Genomic DNA, 8,841 nt, shown 5'->3' with positions numbered 1-8,841 from the left:
GGGGACAGACAAGGACAAAAAAGCACACAGACAGACAAGGACAAAAAAGCACACAGTGGCTTACGAAAATCCCCAAATCCCAAATGCCACTTTTTTTTAACACAACAGCCGAAAGGTCTGGTGTTAGAAGGACTTAAGGATTTCCTCACTCTCAGGTCACTGATGTCACAATTTAAAAATGAGAATCTCAGGCACAGAAAATGATGATCCCCTCTTTGCATTCAAGTACGAGCTTTATATAGAGAACAGTAGATTATAGACTTAAGCCACGCTCCCCATCATCATCATCAGTCAGTAAAACGGTGTAGCTGAGCAGCATCAGGGTCTTTGTTCCAAACACAGTCAAGTTTAGGGAAGGTTTAAGCCCAGGAGAGTATGTGGAGTCTCACAGCTGCTGCTGGGACCAGCTTTTATCCACTTCGCTAAAGCAGTAAATGCGGCCTCCTGTTGTGCTCCCTGTGAGTCTTTGTGGGAAGCTCTCCAGGAGTCTGGTTAGTCAAAGATTGTTAAACATAGTTTCAAAGCTAACTGATTCATCAGTGTCATGTTGAGGGGGGAGTTTAAGTTTTTTGTTTCCTAATGAAAAATCAAACAGCAATGACTGGAAAACAGACCTACTTTGTGCTGATAAAGGACTTTCTTCCTGGAACTGGCTTGTAGGGACCAAAGCTTGTGAAGGGCAGTCCATCAAGAGGTGACTCACTTATAAAGCTTCTTTTGGAGATTTTGCCTTTTTTCAATCAGTTTGGAGCACACTGGACATAAACACACAAACACAAATCTGCATATGTGGTGTTTTTATGGATAAAAACCCCCAAAACAAAACAGATAATGTAATTTGGAGCTGTCACGTGTATCGGCTGATATTTATGATATAAATCCCGCTAGTTAATTTATAAGCACATTTAAAAACTGCAAGAGTTGACCAAAGTATTACACAACTAAAAGAAAAGGAATAAAAGCAAAACAGTCAAAATAACACACTATAAATAAACAGACACAAATAAAAAGCAGAAGCCGACACTCAGTCTGGTTTAAATGCCAAATAATAAAAATGAGATTTCAGGCAGGTTTTGAAAATGTCGAGTATTGATGAGGTCCTAATGTGAAGGGGCTGCTTGTTCCAACTCTACTTGGTGTGGGATATTATAGCAACATAGATAAAAGTTCAATAACGTAATTTGTATGCACTACAAGCACAACAATGAAAGACGTTGAGGCGGTGATAGACCTGCTGTGTGGTCTGTGGCTTTTTGTCGGACTCGGGACCACGGTGTTGGTTTTCTGGAGTCATTTCCCTCATTGGTCTGGATTTTTGTGAAGGAGTCGCTCTCATGACTCATTGAGTGACACCTCTTAAAGGCCAATTGGTCGCATGTGGTATGCTGACGTGACATTTTTTGATTGACCAACATTGCTTGGAAACCTGTCTGAGTAGGTACTAAACAAGTTCCTACCACCTAATGGAAACCCCAAAAAACCGAGTTGAGCCAAGCAGGTACTGGGATGTGCTCAACTTGGGAATGATGTCATACCCAGCTCCAGCATCTGACTTCCAAGACAAATGAAACGCACGATTAACCTTCACAAACTGGCTTTGACGACAGCATTTGTTTATTTATCAAATATGAAGGTGTCAAAAATCACCCCTAGGGTGTTATAAAACTTTCCAAAGGGCCAAGATCACTGTAAGGCAGGCGTGAAGGTCAAAGGGTCTGAAATGGACAACTTCAACTTTTAAAAAAAAAATTCAGGCTCAGAAAATTTAACACCATTTGTGACTTTATATCATCAAAGGGGTTCTAGTTTTACAGTGCTGACTTCCTGTGGCAAGTAGGTTGTGGTTTGACTCGTTTCGTAGCGACACATCTAAATTCTCTGTAAAACATCCTAGGACATAGCGCCAGCATCTTGGAGAGTAGCACATGTGTCCCAAATTTCATACATGTATGTGAAACAGTGGTCAGGCTCCTTTAGTGCAATTTTGTAAGAGGCATTATGGAGTTTTTCACACCCCTGTGTGCAGTACCCATAATATATATACATTTTAATCATGCTTGACATGTGTTCAAGATTTAATTAATTTTTTAGCATCGGGCCCTAAAAAAGCATAAAAGCGTCTTTTAAAAGGAGCCAGGTGATGTGATTCAACATCTGACTTTGTGGTTGCCTCCTCGCTGTGGTGTTTTGGGCATGTCCAACAGGGAGGACCCCCCCAGGTCTGTCCCAGGACACGCTTGAGAGATTACATCTTTCAGATAATTTGGGAACATATGGATGGGAGGTCTGAGTGTCATTGCTTTGATGGCAACAGAAAATGAATGGATGGATGAATGAAGACAGATAATAAAAAGGAATTCTAACAGGCCCTTTGCATTGTCATTACTGTGGGCCTGGAAAACAGTACGTGAATATAACAGTAGTCGGTTGCGATTCACAAGTACATCTGATGAGACAAATTACAACACATTTCATACATTATTACTCACCGGACGGACAAAAGTTAGTTAAGGGTGTGTGTGTGTGTGTGTGTGTGGGGGGGGGGGGGGGGGGGGGGGGGTGTATGTGATTCAATAAGAAACAGCGATCCAAAGCACAACCACAGCACGTTTTTTGATTTAATCTCAGCTGCTTCACATCCTTTTCATCTGCTGGATGGAATGAAGGTCCACATCGTATGTTGTGTGTTGTTTTAGAGTCCAACAGGCATCTCTCGGTCACTGGCTAAGCTCCACACGCTGATGTCACCTCTTGGCACTACTTTGTGATCTTTGGACCCGATCAGCAATTTTGCTGCAGCTGACCAATCGGCTGGAGGGGTTTTGACCCCAGGCGGTGATGTCATGCAGCAGGCAATGCAAACAAATGGTGCGGTGGGGTGCACGAGCTGGGGCAGGGGCAGTACAGAGGCATTGTTTATAGAGCCTGACGGTTGTCTGGGCAGCGCAAACAGGCTGCCAGCTGTGACACTGTTGATTTTGCACTGGACAGGCTGTATATTTAGTGCACTCACCGGTGGCTGTGTGTGAAGTTATTGTGCCAAAGTTTGTTATGGTTACTGCCAAAGCTCTTCAAACTCTCCTGGATCTTATCTCTCATTCATTGCCCAGTTAAATTACGTTTTTCAAAAAATTATAATTTTAAAGAAGCTTCTGTGCATAATAAAAATCTCCACAGCAAAAATATCAGTGAAGCGTGAACACCAATAAACTTTATTACACTTTAAGTAAGCGCTGAGTACGCTGCCACTTCCTGTCTCGAAGCTGTTGCACAAATGTGAGTCACTTGCTCAGCAGCAATGCAAAGTGGCATGAAGTGGCATAGTTTTGAGCTGAATGTGTGAAACATCCCCTGTATCCTGAGGGTGGGTGGGAGGTTGGATGTAGATGAAAGGTGGAAGAAGTGAAGTAATTTGAAGATTAAAACTGTTGATATCGAGCCGCTGACATCGCGAACCTGGCGGGGGAAAGCACTTCTCAAGTTACGCTGTTTATCTAATGGCTTCTTTATACGTGACACCCTGTGTGTGTGTGTGTTGACTCGTGGCTAAACAAACGAGCTGTGAGGTAGGGAAACCAAGCCACTGAGGTAACCAGATGACAGAGGACTCAGGGAAACACCCAAATAAAATAGAAGAACCATATGTTGTTTGTATGTAATCTCTTCACACAGAAACCACTTCACTTTATTTTTCCTGCCTGCTTTGGGTTACTTGAGGTTACAATAAATGAAAAAAAAAATGCTTCCTGACAAAGCCGCGGTCTCCCCCTTACACTTCTCAAAAAGAATAATTAGCTCTGTGAGTAATCACTCTTGTTATGCATCATAAAATACAAGCTATTTATCACAGCTCTACACTGAGAATTTGCAGCTTCTTGGAGAGAGCAGAGATTAGCGGGTGGGGTTGCAAAATGGGACCCCAGGGCCTCTGAGCCCCTCAGGAGACAGACGAGAACCACAGTCTTTGGGTTTGAACACCAAGACTGTCTGTACCCTCTCCTCCTTTGTGGTTATTCTGTGTAAGTGGCGCTCAGCTTTGGAAAGTCCTGCTGCCTGCAGTCTTTGATTCTTGGAAGGATTAGTAGACCAGAATCATGTGACCTCCAGTTTGTGTTGGTTGGCAGTTGCAACGTGCTATCTGTGGTATTCAAAGTACAGCTTTATAGGCTGTGCTGTATTTAACAAAGTGCTTGTAAAAGCTGTGGATCACAGTAAACATTAATAGCACTGTGTTCATATTTGATACACACTCAGGTGCCAGTTTATGAGGAACAGTGTTGCTTCATTCGCGTATAGAGCTGTGGTGCTATTAAATCAACCTGAATAGTGCTCTACTGAAGCCAAGGAGACAACAGGGGTCCACAGACTCCTTGGTGAATGGACTTACTCCCCATGCATGTTCGACTCTACCAAGACTGCCCTTTGGCACCAAATTGAACAAAATATTAGTGGGAATTAGTGCTAATTGTACGACCACTGGTTTGAAGTATAGATGAAGGACAGATGTTCGAAATCCTCAAATGAAAAATAGTTGAATAGAAAGTTAGCAAATGGAATTTGGGATTCTTGTGACGTTAGCAGCGCTGTAGGGTAAAAAGGGCAAAAATAAATATTTTATGACATAACTTAAGTAGAAAGGAAAAAGAATGGAAAAGAAGACAGAGAAATTCATATGCATCAGTCAAAAGGAAAACCCCGTTAGTGTCAGATGCTCAATGGGAATGTGGAGTTAGATGGACTGATTCGTTCTGCAGTGGGCCGCAGACATTTCCCCTGTTTGTATGAAATGTGGCATTCATAGCAGTAGAAGTAATCTGATCTTCTGATGTAAATCACATTTTATAGTTGATGAAATTATATGACTTATGGATAACCTTAAAAGCAGAAATGAAGGAGTTTGAATCTTTTAATTAGATTGTACACAATATCATTTCAATTATGCCTGCGCGACTAGTTACACAAAGCAGTCACGGCTGTATTGGAGCTGATTAAGCCAAATTTAATGGGCATCTAAACCTGGCTTCGCAGTGACTTCTCCTACTGCACTCAACAGCGACAAGTAAAGTAAAAGGGGAAATGCACACCAGAGAAGTTGGCACCTGGCATCCCAAATATTAAAAAGGTTATTAATGTTTTATTTTTCCCTATAAAGATGCACGCTTCCTGTTTTTCCAACCATAGGAAAAGTATACTAATGATTGCTTTGTGTTTTTCTCCCCTCTGTGTGTAAAAATGTCCTGAATCATTAGGATGAGCAAAGTGGAAATAAACTCATCGGCGTTTACAGCCTGTCTCTAAAAGCAGCAGGGACTGGACTCTTTTGTCGCTTTTATGGACTCTCTTTACCTCGTACACCCGACGGTTCAGCCAAGGAGAAAGCACTGCTTGTTGGTGCATTTTCAAAGCTGCCACCGATTGTGCTTTTATAATGGATACTTACAGGATCAGAGATATCCAGAAGAACAGGGAGCCATTACGGTTAGAGACTGCCACTGCCATCGAATCAAACGTGCACTGAGCGCTAAGTAAAATATCTATAAAAACTGCCATAAAAAGAATGGCATGCATGAAATGAATAATACATGCACAGTCCAAACACCTAGATATATACTCATTTTCACTTTTCTTTCTCCTAAGAGAGTAAATAATAAGATGTGAAACTAGAATAAACACCAAATATTACCTCAAAGATGAGAAGAAATGCAACAAAATCACTCGCACTTCCTCTTAAAGATATGAAACTCAGATAATGCTATCTGGTCCAGCAGAAGAAAGAAAACAATTTTGAGCAACCCCAGTTTGATGTCCCTGATCATTGTGGCCTCTTTCATCAGCAAATAAAAGCCCCATTTATTCGATTAGACCTCCTAGTCAAACAGATTTCCACTTTCTCCAAAGACATACTATATATGCCAACTACTGGTTTAAATAAGTTGGTCCAAAATAGCTTCTGAAGTAGTAGTTCTCTTTTCCCATTAACTGAAAATATAATAATTAAAAGGCACATCCCCCCCAAGACCCAGATTCTTTTATTTGTTACCAAAAATACACAAACCCCCAACAGACTGGCCAATCCCAGGGAAATGCCCACTAGGACGCCCAATCATCTCAGATTGTGGCAGCGAATCATACGGATCAGCGGAATACCTGGACCACTTCCGTAAAACACAGGAGCTGTATCAAGGACACAAATTACTTCATTGAAAAAGTGAAATTCCTAACACAAATACCTGAATCGTATTTTCTGTTTTCCATGGATGTAGGAGATCTCTACACAAACATCGACACACACGGGCATGACAAACTCTGCAAAACAACCCAGATGAGAAAAGACCAGATGAACACATATTGGACCTGCTACACATGAATCTAACCTGTAATGACTTTGTATTCAACCAAAAGACCTACCTACATATCAAGGGAACGGCCATGGGCAAACGTTTCTCGCTGGCCTATGTAAATACGCCTATGGCAGAATGAGAGGAATCTGCCTTTCTCAAATGTTCCAGACTCCCTCTAATCTACCTCAGATACTGTATCTGGATGATATCTGGGGTATCTGGACCCACTCTGCCAAGGACTTTGAGGGATTTGTCCAAACCCTAAACAACCACCACCCTTCAATAAAACTCAAACCAACCCTAGACCCAACAGAAATCAACTTCTTGGACACCACCACATTCAGAACACGTAAATTGGACATCAAAATATACTTCAAACTCACAGACTCCAATGCACTATTACACAAAACAAGCTTCCATCCGAAACATACATTCAAGGGCATTGTCTACTCTCAACTCAGAGTTCATTCTGAACATGGAATGAAGAGTGAGAACAATCAACCGCCACATTGTTTCGAGCCCTAAGAAGCAGGGGCTACCCCCAATCCCTACTGAGGCAGATAAAGAAAAAGTCTAACACAGAGAACGGTCAATGAATCCCGGATAAGGGAGAAACAAAAACTAATCCTGATCGTCTCAAATTATTCTTCCTACGCAGTGAAAGCACATCAGGTCTTGAAGCAGAACTTTCATAGGACACTTCAAGGGTCGGTCATGCAGGAAAACTGCAAAATAATTTCAGCATACAAGAAAAACCCTAATCTCCAGGATCTACTGGTAAGGGCCAAACTATCGGAATGGGATAAGTAGATCCCACTGGCAAAATACCCCACAGTGGTAAGAAATTACCAAAATCGAACGGCCTTTCAACAGAGAGCAGGTAATCTATCAAACTCTGTGCATCTGCTGCAATGTCGGAAGTGACCCATAAGCGACACGTGTAAGCCCGCGCATTACCTAGTAGCCATCCACTCCAAACCAATATCTGGCTACTAGGCCAAATTTGGGGGGAAAATTTCCCAAACCCTAATCCCCCCTAACCCTAACTCCAGTAGGATGAAGGGGTTAAAAATTGAAAATTAAAAATTTATAAATTTGGAGAATATGTAGGGTTGATAAAATTGTTGGAGGGAATTAGAAATTTGGTCTGTTAAAGTCTTTAAATATTCAAAATTTAGAATGAAAAATTTGCAATATTTACAAAGATAAAATTTTATGATTAAAATTTTTTCATGTAAATATGATGAGCAAACATGATTTGGGGGTATAAAAATTTGCAAGTACAAAATACATATTAAAACACGTGTAAAAGTTTGGGAAGAAAATTTTCCATATTAAAAAATTAATTACAAATTTGTAATGCCAATATGATGTGTAAACATGAGGGGGTATAAAAATTTACTACAAATAAAAATATATTGTAATCCATGGGGAATCTATTATTTAAAATTGAATGAAAGGAGCCACATACACAATAATGGGCTTCTGTGACTTGTGAATGAGAAAGGAAAAAGCAAAGGTGAAACTTTACTGAACAGTGATTATAAAAGGAGCATGACAGAGAGCGAGGGCATTTCGCTTAAAACACCGAAGCAGCAACACAGAGACAAAGGCTACGTTCACACTGCAGGCTCAAGCGCATCAAATCCGACTTTTTTGACCCTATGCGACCCATATCCGATCATGGTATGACAGTGTGAACAGCACAAATCAGATATTTTCAAATCTGACCTGGGTCACTTTCGTATGTGGTACTGAATCCAATACATACCTGATGTTTTAGAAAGCGACTGCTGTTTGAACGGTCATGTCGCATTAAATACATCTTTTACGTCACTGACACAAGACAGACGCCAATTATCAGCGCCAGAGAAACGCATTTTTGATCAAAAAATCGGAATTGAGCATTAAGACCTGCAGTGTGAACGTAGCCTTAGAGACACAAAGTATTATTTTTTTAATTGTTTTTGTGCCATAGCCTGAAGAAGCCTCTTTTCACAGCCGAAACGTCACGACGGCACAAATTTAAACTTAATTACATTTAATTTAATTTTACTGAACTTTTATTTCTGTTGGTTTATTTTATTTCAATTTATTATAAAAACAATTAAAAACATTTAATTTCATTTAAAATTGTTTTATTTATCATTACTAGATAACATAGGCGGCATTAAAAATATTTCAAAAATCAACAGAATAAAAATTAAAAAACAACAACAAATAAGTGTAAAGTCACAAACCCGGATGGGTTATTTTGATAATGAGGATGGATGGATGTTGGTGCGTTATTGGAAAAGCCAGTGTCGCTCAGGGCGCGCCAGCGGGTCACCCGAGGGATGGACTGTGCACGTCTTCCTGCCTTCGACTGAGGGGGGAAGAGTCAGTCTTCATTCCCTAACCATTTAGTAAACCATATAGTAAAAAACATTTACCAAACCTACATAAAAATCACAAATAACACTTATTTAAAAACCTTTTAGTAATAGGATAAAAACACAAA

This window comes from Astatotilapia calliptera, chromosome 19, assembly GCF_964374335.1.
Source record: "Astatotilapia calliptera chromosome 19, fAstCal68.1, whole genome shotgun sequence".
NCBI lineage: Eukaryota > Metazoa > Chordata > Actinopteri > Cichliformes > Cichlidae > Astatotilapia > Astatotilapia calliptera.
Note: the sequence above shows the minus strand (reverse complement) of the source record.